This window comes from Sceloporus undulatus, chromosome 4, assembly GCF_019175285.1.
Source record: "Sceloporus undulatus isolate JIND9_A2432 ecotype Alabama chromosome 4, SceUnd_v1.1, whole genome shotgun sequence".
Classification (NCBI taxonomy): domain Eukaryota; kingdom Metazoa; phylum Chordata; class Lepidosauria; order Squamata; family Phrynosomatidae; genus Sceloporus; species Sceloporus undulatus.
The window spans coordinates 23,617,730-23,637,760 of record NC_056525.1 but is presented as its reverse complement, the minus strand read 5'-3'; the positions used below and the strand labels follow the sequence as shown (position 1 = coordinate 23,637,760).

The window sequence follows — 20,031 nt, the reverse complement described above, 5'->3', positions numbered from 1 at the left end:
AGCAGAAGGTACCATCCAGATTTTGTGCAGGCAAAAACATATTTCCTCATCCTATTTTTCACACGGCAGCCCTTCCAGGCCCCTTAAAAACACTGCAAGGAGTCATGCTCAGGAGGATGAGCTGTAGTGTGGGGAGGACAAAATGATCCCCCAACATTGGATTGCCCATAAGTGGAGTCATTCTGTTACCAGAAGGTAGAGATCCTAAGTTATTTAATATTGCCTAGTATTTCAGAGTTCCTTTATAAAATGCTTTGATTTGCTTTTTATGGCTAGTGTTAAGGGGAAGTGTAAACATTTAATCTGTTAAGGGCTGAAACTTTTAGGATCTCAGGAAGCTGCCTCATACTGAGCTGGACAACTGGTCTACCTAGCCTAGCATAGTCAACTCTGACCAGAAGCAATGGCACATCATTTTTTTTCCCTAGCCCTTTCTGGAGATTACTGGTATTTCCTGATGATTCATCCAAATATTTATTTATTTATTTCAAGGATTTATATCCCGCCTTTCTTCCACAGTGGGATTCAAGGCAGGTTACAATATATTTAAAAAGACAGAGCTAAAGCATTGATTACAAAAGTTTAAAAAAATTAAATACTTAAATAATTTAAATAATTAAATTAAATCAAGTTAAAAACAGTAAAAATCATTAAACATTAAAACAGCACACCACATCTAATCAAATCCCTACCAAACACCTACCTAAATAAAAATGTCTTCAGCTGCCGTCAGAAAGAGAGCAGGGAGGGGACCAACCTGACCTTACGTGGCAGGGAGTTCCACAGTCTGGGAGCAGTCACAGAGAAGGCTCTCTCCTGAGTCCTTGCCAATAGCACCTGCAAAGATGGTGGGACTCCTGCCAATCTAAGTGCCCAGGCTGGCTTGTATAGGGAGATGTGGTCTTTCAGATAGTCTAGACCCAAGCCATTTAGGGCTTTAAAGTTCAAAACCAGAACCTTGAATTCTGCTCAGAAATGGATTGATAGCCAGCACAGCTGTTTCAACAGAGAAGTGACATTATCCCTGTAGTTAGCCCTAGTCAACAACCTGGCTGCAGCATTTTGCACCCGCTGCAATTTCCAAACAGTTTCCAAGGGCAGCCCCACATAGAGTATGTTACAATAGTCCAAACGGGATGTAATCAAGGTCCGACTTCTCAAGGAATGGGTGCAGCTGGCACACTAATTTTAACTGTGCAAATGAACTCCTGGCTCCAGCCAAAACCTGGCCATCCAGGTTCAGATCTAAATTCAGGAGCATACCCAAGCTGTGAACCGGAGATTTCAGGGGGAGTGTAACGCCATCCATCACAGGCTGAATCCCTATTCCCTGATCTGCCTTATGACTGATCAGGAGCACCATCTGAATCCAAGAAAGCTATCTCTGTGCTGAACCAGTGTCTGCTGTCAGTAATGGACAGGATGAGGGCAAACAAATGGAAGCTTAATCCAGACAAGACAGAGGTGCTCCTGGTCAGTCATAAGGCAGATCAGAAAATTGGGGCTTTGCCTGTGCTGGATGGGCTTACACTCTCCCTGAAATCTCAGGCTCACAGCTTGGATTTGCTTCTGGACTCCACTCTGAACCTGGATGCCCAGGTTTCAGCAGTGGCCAGGAGTGCATTTGCACAGTTAAATGTAGTGTGCCAGCTGCGCCCATTCCTTGTGATATCAGATCTGGCTAAGGTGACAGATGCTTTGATTACATCCTGTTTGGACTGCTGCAATGCACTCTACATGGGGCTGCCTTTGGAAACTATTCAGAAACTTCAGTGGGTTCAAAACACCGCAGCCAGAATGCTGCCTGGTTATAGGGAGCATATAATTCCTGTATTGAAACAGCTTCACTGGCTACCAGTTCGTTTCCGAGCACAATTCAAAGTGCTGGTCATGACCTAGAAAGCCCTACACAGTTTAGGTCCTGACTATTTGAGAAACCGTATCTCCCCATATGAACCAGCTAGAGCCCTAGGATCTTCAGAAGAAGGGTTCTCTCGGTCCCACCACTGTTTCAGGCTCACCTGGTGAGAACATGAGAGAGAGCCCTCTTGGTGGCTGCTTCCACTCTGTGGAGCTCCCTTCCACAGGAGGCTAGGTTGGCCCCCTCCCTGCTTTTTTAAATCATGCAAGCCTGGTTTTATTGGGGAAGTTGGTTTAAATTATGCTTTTAACTTTTTTATGTTTTAAATTTTAACCTTCTAGTGTTTTAATTAGGATATTTAATTGTTTTAAGCATGTTGTTTTAATGTGTTTTATATTGTGAGCTGCCTTGGGTCACTTTTTGGGAGAAAGGCGGGATAAAAATAAAATAAACTAACCTGAGACCTCTCCAGACTCTCCTAGGTGCATAATTCTTATTATAGAAGTTAGCTTCCTATCAACAAGATCTTTACCATTCAACTATAGCATCTTAAAATAGAGCACTGGAGATATTATAGTTACATAGCCTCTCATCCAACAAAAGGAGCTCTATTTGTTAACTTCCCAACTTCTTAGTTTCTGCCATGGTTTTTATGCTTTGTTTCTGTCATAGGAACTTACAAACGGGCCCAGTGTTTTTGGAACCAGAATTTGCCAGTTCTCACCTATCAGCAAACATCTGTTATTGCTAGACAGATGTTGAAGTCCAAAGAGGGTAGTATAAACAAACACTTCATTAAGCAACTGCTGGGCAGTCGTACAAAGCCCATAACTTGGATTTGGCTTGGTGAATTCCTGATTGTATATTGGCCTGCTTGATATGCATACAGGGCTTAGACACCAAGATGCTTTGTTAACGAAAAACCTATTAACTTTGGGATAAAAACAAGCAAATGGGACACAAAGAACTGATTGACTACTACCTTAGCCCAGCCTGTACAGAAAAAGCTATAAGACACCACTGTAGTTTTCCGAGTATTTTATTTTTTCATTAACAAAACCCAAACTACAAGAACAAACAAAGAATACTTCAGCGTATGCTACAGTGCCCTCAGAGTCCTGTTTTTCAAAGCCGTAATTCCTTCCTTAGCAGGTTTTTTGTTGTTGTTTTGTTTTCTACTTATTTCAAATTCTTAAGTATTATGCTGTGCCTTCGGAAGATTTGCTAGCAAAATTCCATAGCAACGTTCAACTATAAATGGAATGTTCTTGATCTGCAGGTGAATCAGAAAAGTAATTGACAGCAGAAGAGTGAGATAGAAAGGTGAGAGGAGTTGGAGTGTGAGTTGAGATGGATACTCAAGAGGAGTTAATGGAGAAAATTAAGAAAGGAGCAGCTTAAAATAAAGACAAGTTTTCAAGGCAGTTGAAGGGAAAATAATATGATAGCAGTATCCAACTTCCCAAGAGTCAGAAACCTCTCAGCGCTACCCCCCATCCCATTCCACTCTCTTTCTCCTCGGCAATTTTGCTTTTCCTCTCTTTTATTTCTGACCTTCCTCTTTCTTTTCCCCTCATTTACCTTTCCCATCAGCTATGTCTCTTTGTTTCACTATTTAAAGAGCTGGGGGCCCTGAAGAGCAGCGTTGCCAGTTTCCAGGAAATTCCCCAGAATCCAGGGGATTTAATTAATTTCTTTCCAGGGATTTTGACGGAATATTCCGGTAAATATTGGGGAATTCCAGGGATTTTGGATTTTGGTAAAACATTCCAGGGAATACCTTCAAGGCTTGTTGGCAACACTGCTGGAGAGGGAAATATAGCATGGAGCTGCCTACAGGCTCTGCAGAGAAATGCATATTGTATTCAAAGCAAGAATCCACCTTTCTTCCCAGGGAAGGTTGGGGATGTCTGCCACCTAATGACTAAAGATCATACTGCAGTTTATAGACATGTTTTTATTAACTAGAATTGTTTACTCCATTTAAAAAAACCAATATAATCACTCCTGAGGTCCCCTTAGTATCCCTATCAAGTTCCAGATGTCAAGGTTTCATGATCCTGGACCTATGGCATAAAGAGATAAATGAACATGCATTATTTAGTAGTAGTAGTAGTAGTAGTAGTAATACAGACTTTTATCCATTATATTATGGAGAAATTATACTTTCTGTTCTCCGTTATATGACAGCATGCTCCTGGTTTAACAACTAGTGGCTGTTAATTTTCTAAATTCAATGTAATAACAAGGGGTATCTCAAGACATTTTCCTTCTTGAGGAAAACAAGTTTCCTGGCCCATTTCACCTACAGAGCTTGGTCAGATTGACAACTGAACGTCAAGTTAACACTGATGTCAAAATAGCATCCCCTCCTTTACTCAAGGTCCATGTGCTGGTTTAAGAGGTGTAGGAGAGACCACATGGAACACAAAGCTGTGTCTTCCAACACTGAAGTTGACACCGCTGCTTTCTCCACAACATCCATCAGCTGCTGCAGTAGATACCTCATTATGCATACTGGTAAGCTCATGGATTAATGGTAGGAAAGGTTGGGAGGCCAAATGATAGAGTGGGCCGATGTTTGTGTGTGTATGTGTGTGTATTCCCACAGTTTGCATTCATATGCACATTAAAGAATTAAAGGAGGTTGTGGAGGCAGTGGCTTATTCTGGAGGTTGTGGAGGCAGAGGCTTATAGTAAGTGGACAAAATCATAATGATCCAGCAAACAAACTGTAATGATCCAGCAGACAAACTGTACTACAGGATATTCAAGTCAGAATCCTCTGATCTTTACATTAGCGTAACCAGAGGTTATGGTAACATAACTATTGTTAATGAGATTGCAAAAGGAGGTATCCAGCACCTTCTTATGCAACAGTTTTATAAGAATCCACAAAGGATGTTGGATGACACCCAAGTGCAGCTCCACACCCCAACCCACTATTTGGGGATGTGCTAGGAGAGCTCTCTCACATTGCCACACTACTCCATCAACTTCAAATAAAATTTCAGTCCTAGTAGCTATTCCTTAACCAGTGATCACTAAGGGCCAAAGTCTTCTGTGGAGTATCTCAGTAGCTATTAACATATCTTTTGTTCAAGAGTGGGGAACCTCAAGCTATATGGTTGAAGTCTCAATCTGGGGTCCCAGTCTGGCCCTCTAGGGTTCCCCAGATGGCCACACCCCTTTCTCCATTGTCATTTCTCAGCTTTTTATTGAGTTTTCTTCTAAGGTCAATTTCTAGGGTCTGAATTGCTTCTCCTAAGTCTTAGGGGCTCTACAGACTGCTGGATGAGGGCCGTGGCAACCTCACACCGTGGCCGCGATATGGTCTTTTGAGGGTGTGAAAAGGAGCCACAAAAAGTGGCTCCTTCTTGCACCCTCAAAAGGGCACCATAGCCACATTGCCATAGCTATGTGGCGCTCCTTCGGTGCTGCATTGTATGGATGCATCACCGAAGGAGCATCATGATGCCACATGCCATGTGGAGTTGCACACAGCATTATGGTACCCTGGGGGCGGAGTCAGTGTGTGTGTCATCTGGACACAACACCCCAATTCTGCCCCCAGATCGGCCTTAATGGCTGGACTGAAGAGGGTCTTAGTTACTGGCACTAAGAACCTTAAACTGAAATATATTGGCATTTTTGGTGCCTTTTTCCTTTTGGTACTGACCCCACTACTACCACCACCACTTGAATGTGGCCCCAGAGAACTTTTTTGGAAATTGAATTTTGTTTTCTGCCTTCCTGCCCTGGCCTCATAGAACATGGGAAGTGATCATATTAAAATGAAAGCATTCCTTCCTCTCATTGAAGCAGATTATCTTCAAGAATGGTTAATGTGACTTCCATTTGAAAACTTTCACTTGTGTTTTTTTTCTGATCCCTCATAGCTTCCTTGTGTCTGTTTCTCACTGCCACTGTGAGGAACTGAAAATCCCCTGTGTGGAGACTGGGGCTATTCTATGATATTTTCAGTTGCTTTACCGTATATATATAAGCTCACCCTGTAGCTAGCGATTTTTGCAACCTGGCACCTCAAGCTAGCAATAGACATAGCTGCAACAGTGCACAGAATAACTTGTGCCAACAGAGTGACAGCAGCAGCTGGTGGTTGGCAAGTGGAGCAAGTCCACCCTACGACACTAACTGTCAGGTGAATCCCATTATGTGTTTTTTTAAATGCTTTTGACTAATAATTATTTGAAGTCAAGATGCAGAAATAGAACAGATTTCACCATCATCACAATGATTGTTGCCCATGATGGTCAGAGCCTGGACTACTATTAGACAGTTGTCTCAGGTACAGATTACCAAAGTCAAGAAAGGACAGCAAATTGTTATTTAATTGCTAATTATTTGGGGGTGCTGTTGGAGATAGTGAGAGGTGTTTGACAAGTTTCTGCCTCCTATGCATAAAATAGCTTGGCTGACTTTAGGTAAAGGATTTTTTTCTCTCAACTGTGGGTGAAAAGATTTCTAAAGCAGGGGTGAGGGGTGTGCAACCCAAGACCCATGTGCACCCCATAGTTTTTATTATTATTATTATTATTATTATTATTATTATATTTATTTATAACCCTGTCTTTTTCCAAAACTATGACTCAGGGCAGCTCACAACATTTAAAAAACAGTACAATTAAAAGCATACAAAAATAGTACATTAAAATGGAATAGAATATGGTTCTTTTTGTGCTCCTCACACCAAGGCTACCTAAAATCCACAGAAAAAAACCATTTTGCTCTCAAATGGCTCCCACTGACCACTGGTGGGAAAGAGGGCAATTTTGCTGTATGGGGGGGGGACTCTCAGACCATATTTTGGATCAGAAAAGGTACTTTTCCAACTGAATGTGTTCTAGAAATTGACCCTAAAAGCAATTTGATTTTGCCTGGGCTTATTGGAAAGAGCAAGATTTAACCTCTTTCTCGCCTCTTCCTCACTGAGTTCATTAAGGGTAAACTGCTTTTGTACTTTGAACTCAGTTTGCAGCAACTGAAGTAAGGTGAGGTCAAAGTGAGAAGGTGGAAGAAGGAGACAAGAAAAACTGGGACATTTTAAAAACAGTGGGACAACAGAAGATTAATTGGGCTTGTCCATGCCCAATTGTGACAATTTGAAGGTCTGTCAGTGCAGTCTCCTAATCTCCAACAGTTGTTCAACCATGCAATAAGACAAGAGACCCTCCATTACAGATTGGGCCTCTTCTTCTTCCTTGGTTGGTTCTCACAGACCATTCACTTACCGCTCCATCTAAGTCTCCAATTAGGTCTGCCATTCAAGTGGCGGTATGTGGAATTACTGCTTCTATTCCTTGTTCCTCTCACTGCTTACTGACCCACTTCTTCAGAGACAGCAGATGAAAAAGCAATAAATGAAAGCAGAAAAGGCAATGTGCTCCTAAAATTATGGGAACCGATCTTTGACATCTTGGCTATCTCATCTTATCATCAGGACCCCTGATGGTGCAGTGGTTAAATGCCAGTACTGCAGCCACAAGATTGTGAGTTCAATCCCAGGGCTCCAGGATTGACTCAGCCTTGCATCCTTCCATGAGTCACTAAAATGACTTGTTGGAGCAATTAGCTTACACATTGTGAACTACTTAGATACTATTGGACGGGCGAATGCAACCAGTATGCAGCCCGGATCCAAGCCACCCCCATCCAGCAGCTTTTCAAAAATGGCAAAATCTCATTTTTGAAAAGCCGCTGGATAAGTGTGGCTGGGATCTGGGCTGCATAAGGGTTGTATTCACGCAGCCACCAACGAGTGAGATAACACCAGTTTTAAAATTAAATGCGCCTTTATCCCATCCAGGATAAGGTGCTTTAAAAGCAATGTGATAATCTCCAACATTCCTACATCGATTTAGAATAGTATCTTTTAGTGGAGTTATATTATGCAGCCCTTTTACTGAATATCATCATAGCACAACATATGTGGATCACTGGTTAATGCACATGGCTGACAACCTGTTGTACAATTGCAGTGTAAAACTGCAATGATCAAAGTGCAAAAAAGCAATGTGCACTCAGATGCTACTTTGTCTACTTTTATGTGCAACCACATGTGCAGCAGCAAACAATTCCCTTGCTGAATGAAGTTCACTGGCTACAGGTATGGTGGTGGACAAAAAGAAGCCAGGAATTTATCTGTTGTCACTCTCTCTACATTGTTCATAATTTTATGAAGCTCTTTTGCAGTTTTAGTTTCTTAAATGCTGAGCATTGCTAGTGGTAGTATTAGAAGTTTCTTTATGCCCCTTGAAGATGCTGGGTTCTTTCTTAAACACAGCAGGCTGTGTTTTCTTTTTTGTCAAATCTATTGACAAAAGAGGGTAAATTCGTCTTCTTTGTAAAAAATGAACAGTAGCCATTGTCATCATCACCATCATTTTCAGTGAAACTGAAAAAACACAAGGTAAATTTCTTTATTTACCCATTATTTAACAAAGTGTTCTTTTAAAAAATCTAGTATCTTATTCACAGAAGGATCATTTTAATAAGAATGGAAAACAGCCACAGATAAGTTCATTCTTATGAAAATGAATGTGCAGGGTGTGGGAAATTCTGCAATTACAAGAAGAGTGGAATATTCTTCATTTAAAATATTTTTTGGGGGGAAATACTATTTGCTATCTCTCTTCCTGGGGGTCAGCTTTCAAGATCTACTATCTTTGCATAGGCAATTCTCTCAACTGCAGTAAGCAGTAAGTGCTTCAAGATTTGACTCCTGCTGTGTCTATCCTGCGTTTTAATGTGTTCCTTCTAATAGGGTTTACATAAGTTTTTTTATAATGAGCAGGTATGCAGGGAGGTTTTTAAAAAACAAATGACTTTTATCTTTGAACAACATGGAATGTGAAAGTAAGGCTCAACTTCCTGACATTTAAATGATGATGTTGTATGTACTAAATTGTCTTTTTTTGCATTCTTGTTTGGATAATGGCATCTGATTTGCATTAGTTGCATAAAATACACCATTAACAGCTTTTTTTTTCCTAAGAAAGGAAGATGGGAAATAGAAGCCCCAATTTGATTGTGACTTCCACCTTTCATCATTTCTATGTTTAAAATTTAGAATAAAGGTTATTCTACCTATATATTACTTTACAGGTCACATTTGTGATTCCACATGCAGAGCATTGCTGGGTATTTAGTTATAAAAATGTATTAACCATCTTTCAGGGGGAAAGCTTGGAAAACAGAGTAAAATCATCAATCAGCTTTCGCTACAACTGCCAAAGAGATAAGCCAGGTTCTAAACAAAACAGTAGCTGGTCTCTTCAGCAATAGGAACTATTAACAACAAATAATGTGAACTCCGAGGCTCAAAGGGGCAGAGGAGGTGGAATATATAACTCTGACATACCGGTGGGAGGGCTTGAGGACCCTTATAGCTTCATTTGTCTACTGCTGAAAGCAGTGAGGTTATCAGGTTTGTGAAAGAGCAACTCTCAGCTCCTGAGAAATTGCCCACAGACAAGCTGTTTTGGAAAGGTTAATACTTGGTTCATTTTTGCTGAAGCTGAAACTTCACACTTTTGCAAGAAGCAACATTGGGGAGGGTGGGGGGAAATCCCTCATCTTCTTAGCTGATGAGGCCTTGGCAGTCGGCTCAGCTGACAAGCTCATGTATTTGTATAACAAGCCACACTAAGTATTTTTTCGGCCTGGTGTTTAGAAACACACAGAGGGAGGGGGGAAATGAATAAATATGGAAATCAAATGTAAAAACTTCTTGCGCTTGTAACTGGCTTCCCCAGGGGGAATTCTTTTCCTGTGTTCTCTCTTCTTCCTTCTACTCAGCGAAATGACTGCCAGTCATTAAGCGGAGCTGTAAGGAGCTTACTGTACAGTAATTGAACACCAATGGGCCCACCTTCATTTGCATTCCCCATTTTTTGATTGGCAGCTGTACATGAGATGCCATATCAGTTGAAAGTATGTTGTGAGCTGGCACTAATGATCCAGTGGCTCCAGGGAAACCTGCCATATTGTAATTTGGCTATCAGGCATGAAAGAAATAATTCTAAGTGCCAGCAACGTGAAGCCGAATAAATGTTTCAGTGCTGTGGGTTGCCAAGGGTGACACTTCTGATTTAGTATAAACGAATGCCCTGTTGCCTTTGGGGTTGGGGGAGTTCACATTGTATCGGAGATGTGTGTATAAAACATTAGTATTAGAAAATGGCTTCTGCGCAGGATGGGGAAACAGAGGCCCGCTCCCACAAGGCAGTGGGATGTTTACAGCTCACGGCGAGATGAAAGGATTTCCGCACCCCCCCCTTCCTCTCCCTCTTTATTGCAATGACAGGCAAAATAGGATTTGCTTTTTCCTTAAGATGGAGAATAATGGTGGTGGTGGTAACCCAGCTTCCACTGCCGTCCCCCGCATTCAATTGAAATGTGTTTTGTTTTGTAAATAAATAAATAAATACATCTCAAATGAGTTCTGATTTTTGCCTCATTCCTTTAGGCAAGTAGTGATGGCTTTTGTTTCTAGAAGGGCGCAGTGCCAGCCTATATATGTCTACTCAGTAGCCAGCCAACCTGAGATTAAGAGAAATTACTCCCAGATCAATGTGTATAGAAGCAAGGGCTAAGTATGGCTCTGTGGCCACCTTTGGCCCCTCAGTATTTTTTGTACAGCCTCAACCCTTCCAGATTTCCCACACTACTGTCCTTCTGGCAAGAGAGAGAGAGAGAGAGAGAGGCTGAACTGAGACTGCATCTGCAGGTTGAGCTGAATCTTCTCTGATGCTCTGGAAGGGGCATTCATAGATAATGCTGCCAATTTTGGATAATAAAACATTGAATCACAACTTTTCTGTGCCTGAGTAAGGAAACTGACTGAAGGCCAGATGTGTAGCTACCAGGCAGAGAGGAAAAGGAGGGCATTTCCACAAATTTCTAGCACTGAAATAGCTTAAAATTTCAAATTAACATTTAGAAATACAGTTTAAACATCCAAAGAAAAGGAGCAGACAGAGTTGCCAAGAGAATGTGAACACAGCAGAGAAGTAGTAGGTATGAATGATTTTCAATGTCTCACCTATGAAATGCTAGGAATTTGGGCACTGAAGGAAAATATGGAGGGAGGTATTTCAGGTATTTTATGGTACTGTGGTAGGCTCTGATATAGTTGAATATAGACTCTGTCATGCTTAGAGAAGACCCAAAGAAAGTGATGGGTCAAGCTACAGTAGGCACTATTAAGTCCCATTGATTTCAATGGCTGCACTCTAAATCTTACTGGATCCAAACTCTTGTTTTCCTAGTCATTTATTTGCCATCAACTCAACTTTGATTTATGGTGACCCCTATGAATGAAAGACCTTCAAAGTCATCACCTGCTCAGCACTTGCAAACTCAGGGTCTTGGCTTCGTCAATTGAATCAATCCATCTGTTGTGTGGTATCCCTCTTTTCTTACTGCCTTCCATTTTACCAAGCATTATTGTAGTTTCCAATGAGTCACATAACCCACAATATGTCCAAAGTACTATAGACTCCTTTTGGCTTCTAGTGAGAGTTCACACCTGATTTGCTCTAGGTCACAATCATTAGCCTTTTTAGCACCATGGTATCCCCAGAACTTTTCTCCAGCACCACATTTCAAATTTGTTGATTTTCTTCCCGCCCTGTCTTCCAAGTACTGGACAGCTTTAAATGAGTCCTTCATAAAGGGGATTGGGTAAAATATCTATGGCTTTACAATTTTCCTGCGGCTGGTCGCTACAAAACTATGCTATAAAGCTTGAGTTGTGGCAATACAGCAGGGCCTTTTTTGCAGTAATACCTTGCTAGTGAAACTCTCTCTTGTGAGACGCTTGCCAAGTTTATGCCCTTTCAGGAAAATTGTGTGTTTCTGTTTGTTTGTGTGTGTGATTTTGTTTTGCTAGGCATTTCAGACATGTTATTTTAAAAGTGCAAGTTATCTTACCTACGTTCACTTGGCTTTATTTTAAATTTGTACAGTACTATTTGTAGTCCACCTAAACTGCCATGGAGGTTATGCTGGGGAGATGAGCTATAAATCTTTTTTTTGAAAAAGAAATAAGATAAGAGACAAATGTAATGAGGGAATTTACAAATGCCTTAAAATGTACAGCAGGGGATTTTACTTTCTAATTTTTTTTCAGCAGCTTAATATTCCTCAAAAGGTGAAAATGAAAAGTCAGTCATTTCTAGACATGTGAAAATTGGAAGACAAAGTAGAAGAACCATCTTTCTGACATGCCCTGCATCCCTTTTTCATATCCCATTTCAAATTCACATGTATCTGCTTGAAAATACAAGCATTTGTTTTTCTTTTGAAATGGATATGCAATTGTACAAGCTCAAAGCATGCTGTTTCCTTGTTCAAAGATACCTGACCTTTTGGCTTTCAACAATGGCACTGCAGGCTGCATCTGTCTACACAACCCATTGGTGACAATCCACCAGTTCCTTACAACAGAGTGTCACTGATAAAGGTTGGAATCCTATTTGTGACATATAGGGCCTAATTCCCACTTACCTCTTGATTCGCTTCCTGCACCAATTCCTGAAACCAGTTCAGCAGTGTGGTTCCCACTATGTTTGCGCCAGTTTCAAGACAGCCGCGGCTTCCCCGCCATCCCTCCCTCCATCCTCCTGGCCATACCAGGGGTGGAGGAGAGGCTGGAGCGGAAGGAGAGAGGTAGGCCAGGAGGACGGAGGACTCAGGATTTATTTCCAAATAAATCGATTCAGCCCCCAAAACACCCCATTTTACCAGTTTCTTTTTGACATGGATAAAACCTGGGTTAAATGGGTAGAAACCCATGCCCCCCCCTTTCCGAATTGCTTCAGTGATTCAAATTAAGTGGGAACCATGGTGGTTTAAACCGGATCATTTTTTGTGGGGTTTTTGGGCTATGTGGCCATGTTCTAGAAGAGTTTGTTCCTGACGTTTCGCCAGTATCTGTGGCTGGCATCTTCAAAGAAACCAGTTCATTTGGAATCACATTCTGGTTTAAACCATAGTGGGAACAAGGCCATATACATGCAATACAGAGGAAATGTGTGAGTGCATTTTGTTTTGGACAATGTGCAAGGAGTTATTTGCTACCTCCAAACACAAGATTGAAAGCTCCCCGACAACAACATCTGTTGCAGTAATTTAATGTATAATTCACTGTCATGGGAAGCTAGGTTGGCCTCCTCTCTACTATCTTTCTACTGGCAGGTGAAGACTTTTGTTTACTCAGACCCTTGTAGGTCTGATGCAAATGGGTTTTTAACTAGAATGTGATATATATATATTTCATTTTAATGGCCTTTTAAAATGAGTTTAAATTATTGGCCAAGATCTTTTATCAGTGACATACTTACAATACCATAGCTACAACATACAACAGTTGAAAATGGAATTAAAATACCAAAAGTTAAAATCTGTTTTAAAAACAGAAACCATTAAAAAGTTCAAACAAGAAAAAAAGTCTTTAACTGCCTGTGAAAATATAGCAAGGAGGGTGCCAGGATAATCTTTCTGAAGAGGGAATTCCAGATCCTGGGAGCAGCCACTAAAAAAGGCTCCTTCCTGGTAGATGTACATGTGAAAGTTGAGGGACAAAGAAAATGGCCTCCCCAGATAATCTCATATGGGAGAAAACAGTCTTTCAAGTCACTAAGACAAAGTGATTCCTAGAAAAATAGGCTCTTTCTCAATTAAAGCCCATGAAATAAAACATCAGTTGTCCTCGTTTTTTAAAGTGTGTGAATTTGGCATACAATCATACATATAGTTTAGAAAGTTTAGATTTGCAACAGATGTAATGACAAATGCACAGAGGTGAGCTAAATATGCAGAAAGATTGCCCTTAGCCTCATAACATGACCACTTGCAAACACTTTTAGCACAACATTGAAAATTACTAATGGAGCACTGTGCAGCTATTCATGATACAAACAGCCAAGCGTCATGCATAATGGAACAGTGCAACTGCTAACAGCAGATTCACACAAGATAATTTAAACTTGTTTTCATGGAAAGAGAGCTGATCTTTGAAGTGGTCTTTTAATGAGATGATGCTCAATCCTCCCCATATTTAGAGAGACTGTGCTATTTTCCTTTTGAGTAGGAGGGGGCTTCCATTGCATCCACACAGAACATGGAAAAATTACTTTCAGGACTACATCTCCCAGAATCCAAAATTCATGTTGGCTGGGGAATTATGAGAGCTGCAGAGCTCCAAAAAGTAACCTTTCTCAACCTTTTCATTTATACATAGCACAGTGGGAAGCATTCTTTAAAAATGTGGGATATAATTTGCATCCACACATCTCTGTGGATGTGTGAGGCTGGTGTGACTAATGACTGATTAATATTTTCAAAGTTTGCATTTCAATGATTTGTTGTTTGTAGTTGTTGTGCAGCTTCAAGTTGTTTCTAACTTATAGCGACCCTATCATAGTGTTTTCTTGTCAAGTTTTGTTCAGAGGCAGGTTACCATTGTCATCCTCTGAGGCGATGACAGTGTGACTTGCCCAGAGTCACCCAGTGGGTTTACATGGGCTTACATGGTCAACCCAGGATTCAAACCCTGATCTACAGAGTTATAGCCCAAGGCTTAAACCACTAGACCATGCTGGCATGCTACATACTGCTCTTCACAAACCTTTCCATGCCATAGATACATAAGATGTATCTCTCAGCCATACAGGATACAGAAGCCCTTTGAATGCTACACTAAGAAACATTTTAAAACATGTGAGGGTCATCATGATCCTCAGTTGAACAAAGGGAAACCTCCTTTAAATTTTTAAATGATTACAGAAATTGAATTTTCATAAAGCACAGATCTATGATGGAGATAAATTTGAGAAGAATTATAAAGTACTTTCAATGCTGCAGTCATTCTATACATAGAATCATAGGATCAAAGAGCTGGAAGGAGCCCTATGGGCCAACAATTCCAACCGCCTACACCATCTCTAGTTAAAGCATCACAACAGGTAGCTGTCCAGACTCTTTCTGAAAAGATCCAGATAAGGAAACCCTATCCTGTCTCTAGGCAATTGCTTCCATTGCAAAACTGCTCTCACTATCAAGACATTATTTCTAATATTCAATTGAAATATATAATCAGTAACTTAAAAATATTAGATCAGGTTCTACCCTCTGGGGCAACAGAGAGCAAGGCTGTACCCTCCTTTTTGTGGCAGCTCTTAAGGCATTTAAAAAGTATGATCATGTCACCTCAGACTTCTCTTCACCAATCTGAACATGCTTGTCTCCCTCAACCTCTCTTCACGTGTTTTGTTCTCCATACTTTTTATCATCCTCATTGCCTTTCTCCAACTTGTATATATCATTCTTAAAATGAAGTGCCCAGAACTGAACACAGTCCTCCAGACAAGAACTAACCAGAGCAAAATATAGTAGGACTATGGGTTCTCATGACTTGGAAACTACAGTTCTCTTAATGCAGGCTAAGGTAGCATTTGCCTCCTTTGCTGCAGCATCATAGTGTTGGCTCATGTTCAGTTTATGATCAACCATAATCCCAATGTCCTTTTCACATGTAGTGCTGCCGAGCCAAATATCCCCAATTCTATACTTGTGTGTGTGTGTGTGTTGTTGTTGTTGTTGTTGTTGTTTTGTTTGCTTTTTGTGGCCTATGTGTAAAATTTTGAATTTGTCTCTGTTGGATTTTATTTTATTAGGTTTGGCCAAGTTTTCTAGTTTAACAAGATCTTTTTGAATTCTGTTTCTATCTCCCAATGTGTTATCTGCCTCTCCTAAGGGTATCATCCAGAAATCTATTACCCCATCATCTAAATCACTGATAAAAAGCACTGAAAACCATTGGCCCCAGGAAAGAAACACATGACACTCCACTTGATACTTCCTTCTAATTTGAAGCACAGTCACTGATGACAATTCTTTGAACATAGTTTTCTAATTAGTTATGGATCCATCCAATGGTCTTTCCATTTATTCCATATTTAATAAATTTGTTCATCAAAATATCATGGGGGACCTTATCAAATGCTTTGCTAAAATCCAGATAAATGACATCCAACATTCCCATCAGCTACTAAACTAGTGATCCAATCAATCTTCTATATGACAGGCCTTTGATTTTTGAAGATAGCTATATCGTTTCACAATCCTCTCTTCTCCAGACACAATATTCCCTGCTCCCGCAATGATTCTTCACAGAGTTTATTCAAATTATTGTTAGAAACCAGAAATCCACCGATCAGAACCAGTTGCAAAAAATACATACACAAAGAATTAAAGTAGAAAGTGTCTAAAATCACTTTCCCAGCCTAGAAAATTCTTTTCAGCCATTACCTAAATGAAATGGAAATATGCTCATGTTTCCTCTAACTCTGGTTATCTCAGGCTTGGCCTAAATACTCTAAAATGTACCACATGCTGTCTGATCTTGAATGATAAGCTCTGCTTAGTACTTCAATGGGAGACCACAACAAATACCAGGTGGTGTAGGCTATATTTCCAAGGAAGGAACTAGCAAAACAACCTCTGAGTATTCCTTCCCTAAGAAAACCCTATAAAATTCATGGAGTCACCATAAATCAACAGATTACTTGAAGGCACATATACACAAACAGGCTTTCTTCATTTTAGCTGCATAATTTAGGTAGAAAACATATTTTGATGGTTTTGTCAGGTGCCAACCTACTTCTAGAAAGATTCATAGATTCATTTCTTTTAAATTTCTATAAATTCACTTTTGAAAAGAACCTTCCCTAGGCACCATGAAAACTTTATAGCTATAAAAACATAATAAAAAGGAAGGTGTCGTTGATACGTAATTACTAGATAGCCTATATTGTTTGTTGGAGAAGTAATAGCCACAAGATGGTGCTATGTAAGTTAACTGAAATTGAGTATATTAAGGTCATATTGTTGAGACCCTGATACAGGGTAAATTTACCAGAGGATTAGAAAAATGAAACCAGTTTAATAAGGTTTTTGTTTGTATGTTTTTTGCATTTAGCTCATCACCAGAAAAACAGAAAGTGACACCACTATTTACTCAAATAATACCTTTATTTTGCCCCTTTTTGTCATACACCTTACAGAAACAGATAGCTGATATAACTTTAAATGTCCTCTTAATATTAAGAACCATCTTTTACATGTTAACTGCTGCTAGATTAGTTTATGCAAGGTATTGGAAAATCAAAAAGGAAATACAAGTTGATGAATGGGTTATTAAACTGTTGGATATGATAGACATAGATATAATGTCAAAAAATTAAGTGACGATACAAAAGAGTCATATATAGATTATTGAAATAACATATATGTTTATATAAGGAAGTAATGGGAGACCATTCCAACTATAAGTATTATGGGGGGAAACGGGAAAGAATAAGAAAATAAATAGTGATAAGGTAACCATAGTACTGGTTGAGCATGTAGAGATTTGAAGGAGAGATGGAATTACTGTAAGTTAAGATAAGGCTGAAATACGATATGCAGAAAAGAAAAGAAAGTGATACGAATTGGTGAAGGGTTGGTTAAAGGAAGTAGCAAGTGTATGGAATGATTTTAATGTATGTTGTATATCTGTTCTGGTGTTATATGTCAGTACGTTTGTTAGTTTTATTTTGATTGTTATTTATTGGATTGTTTGTTTATTTAATGTACTTTTTAAATAATAATAAAAATATTTTTTTAAAAAAATGTTCTCTTAATATTCAGAAATGTCCCTGTTTCCCAGCATTTGGTTGGATTATTATATTATTTTGTCCATATTTTTCATTTTAGAGATACCTGGCGAGGTTGAAGATTAGGGGAGGGGAAGCAATTAGACTAGACTCACTTGGCAAACTGAAAGTTTTTGCTAAAACAAGAGTGTGATGATCCTTTTACAAATAAACCCTGCTTCGGCTACTCAGTGCATGATAGATGTAAATAATTGTAGAATGCCATATTCTCCAATATTTCAGAGATGAAAACTGGGACATGTCCTGAGCCTACTTAGTAGGGCAAGATTCTGCTCCCTTGTCTCCTCTCCCCCAACTGAGTTAACTGAGAGCAAACTACTTTTACACTCTGAATTCAATTTGTAATTATTGGAGTATGCTAAGGACAAGTTGGGAGGAGGAGAGAGAATTTGGGATTTTCTGAAGATGCCAGCCACAGATGCTAGCAAAATGTCAGGAATAAACTCTTCTAGAACATGGCCACATAGCCCGAAAAACCCACAAAAAACTATGGATGTCAGCCATGAAAGCCTTCAACTTCACATCGAATTTGGGACAGTTTAAAAGCCGCTGGAAAAGTGGGATAACAGAGGATTAATATGGACTGTTCCTGTCAAATCAAGACAGTTGTAGGGTATGTAATTCCAAGTTCAAAAGTGGGCAGGCTTTAGGTTTCTATCTTTTAAAAAAACTTAGAACTGGAGGTAAGAAAAAAGATCAATTTATTCTATAGTTTTAAGTGAACCAACTTAAATTTCATTTCCCGGATTACTAATCAGATCAGAAGTCAGTTATATTTTGAATAATCTCTCCAAATGTTTCTGTGGTGTTCCAGCTTAAGACGTATGGAAGTGGAAGAAAGCTGAATACAAAAAGGTGTATATTAAGTAAACAGATACATTTTATAATGCTTATAATTTTAAAATTATAATTTTTAAAAAATTGTAAATTGTAAAATTTTAAATTACAATTTTTAAATTGTAAGCATGACCTGGATAGCCAACATGTTGTAGTGGTTTGAGTGATGGACTAGGACAGCAGGAAGCACAGGTTCAAATCCCCACTCAGCCATGGAAACCTACAAGTTTACCTTGGGGAAGTCACACTCTTTCAGCCTCAGAGGAAGGCAAGGGCAAACACCTTCTGAAAAAATTCTAAGAAAACTCCAAGATAGGTTCACCTTGGGGTAGCCAGAAATCAGAAATGACTTGAAAACACATAAGAAGAAGCATGATATCAGCTACTTAGAAGCAAGAAAGCATTTGTGCTAAAACTAATACATTTATTTCTAAAAATGTAACTTCTGGTCCTTAATGTATGAATCTCCTCCCTTCTCTGATCACTGAGTGGCCAGCTATGACCATCTGTGTGCTGTTTCTAAATGGCAATGATGAGCATCTCATAAGAAAAGGTGAATAAGAATGACTTGCTTCTTAAGATAATGTTGTGTATATTTTCCCCTGGATCATTCCTGAAGCTTTAATAAGAATAATCCTGTGTATGTGTTTTGTTTTTTTAAAAGTGCATGCATCACAGCTTTTGCAGGATAATTGTCTGTTAATGTCCACCCTCGAAACACAAATAATGAAATCTGTATGTTACCTGATAATTAATCTTTGAACTGATTCAATATCTTCTAATACAATTACCACAGGATATGCAAGAAAGTGTCATTAAGGTTCTAGTCTCCCTGCAGTAGCCAGGAGATTTACATGGGTCTCTCTCATTAAGGCTAATAGGTGCCATGTTTGTAGATTCCAAAGTAAGGGTGGCTAGGAGGGGAGGGATACAAGACTCCCTTTTATTCCTCTGGCAGTGGCCATATAATTGCAAGGCAAGGCTACTTTTATGTACACTTCCTTTAAAATTGCAGGAAATCAAGCAAAAGAGTCCTGTAAGGTCACTGTTCTTATCCAAGGTTGTCAATTCCTTTTCAGCAAAGATTGGCCAACTAGCATTTTTAATTATGATCTATGGTTTATTGCTACAAAGCGTAGGTCAGTGGCAATCATTCCTCCAGAATGATCCTCCTGCTGAAAACAGGAGCTTTGGCATTAAAAACAAGGCTAGGATGAGGCTGTTATGAAGTTATGAAATAAATGTTTGGAATACAGAACCAGCATTGTGTAGTGGTTTGAGTGTTGGACTCAGACTCTGGGACATCTGGCCATAGAAACCCATTGTGTGACCTTGGATAAATCTAAGGATGGAGCCACTGTCATGATCCATCCTATGGAATACTGGGATTTGTAGTTTGTTGTGGCACCAGAGCCACTATGCAGCCATAGTCTCAGAGGAAGGCAATGGCAAACCAGCTCTGAACAAGGAAAAGGCTCTCCATAACTCAGAAATGCCCTGAAGGCACACAAAAACAAGGATGAGTGTTATGAAATTATTAAATAGCTATTTAGAATATAGTCTCTGATACCATGAGTATAGTTTGTTGAAGAC

General features: G+C 39.6%; 1 long non-coding RNA gene across 1 annotated transcript in view; it reads left to right on the top strand.

Moving 5' to 3' along the window:
• LOC121929372 overlaps positions 1-20,031 on the top strand; it is a 133,894-nt gene that overhangs the window by 78,697 nt on the left and 35,166 nt on the right. Inside the window, exon 2 of the long non-coding RNA XR_006103660.1 lies at positions 4,245-4,381. This is a non-coding gene — a long non-coding RNA (uncharacterized LOC121929372). The remainder of the gene's footprint in view (positions 1-4,244; positions 4,382-20,031) is intronic.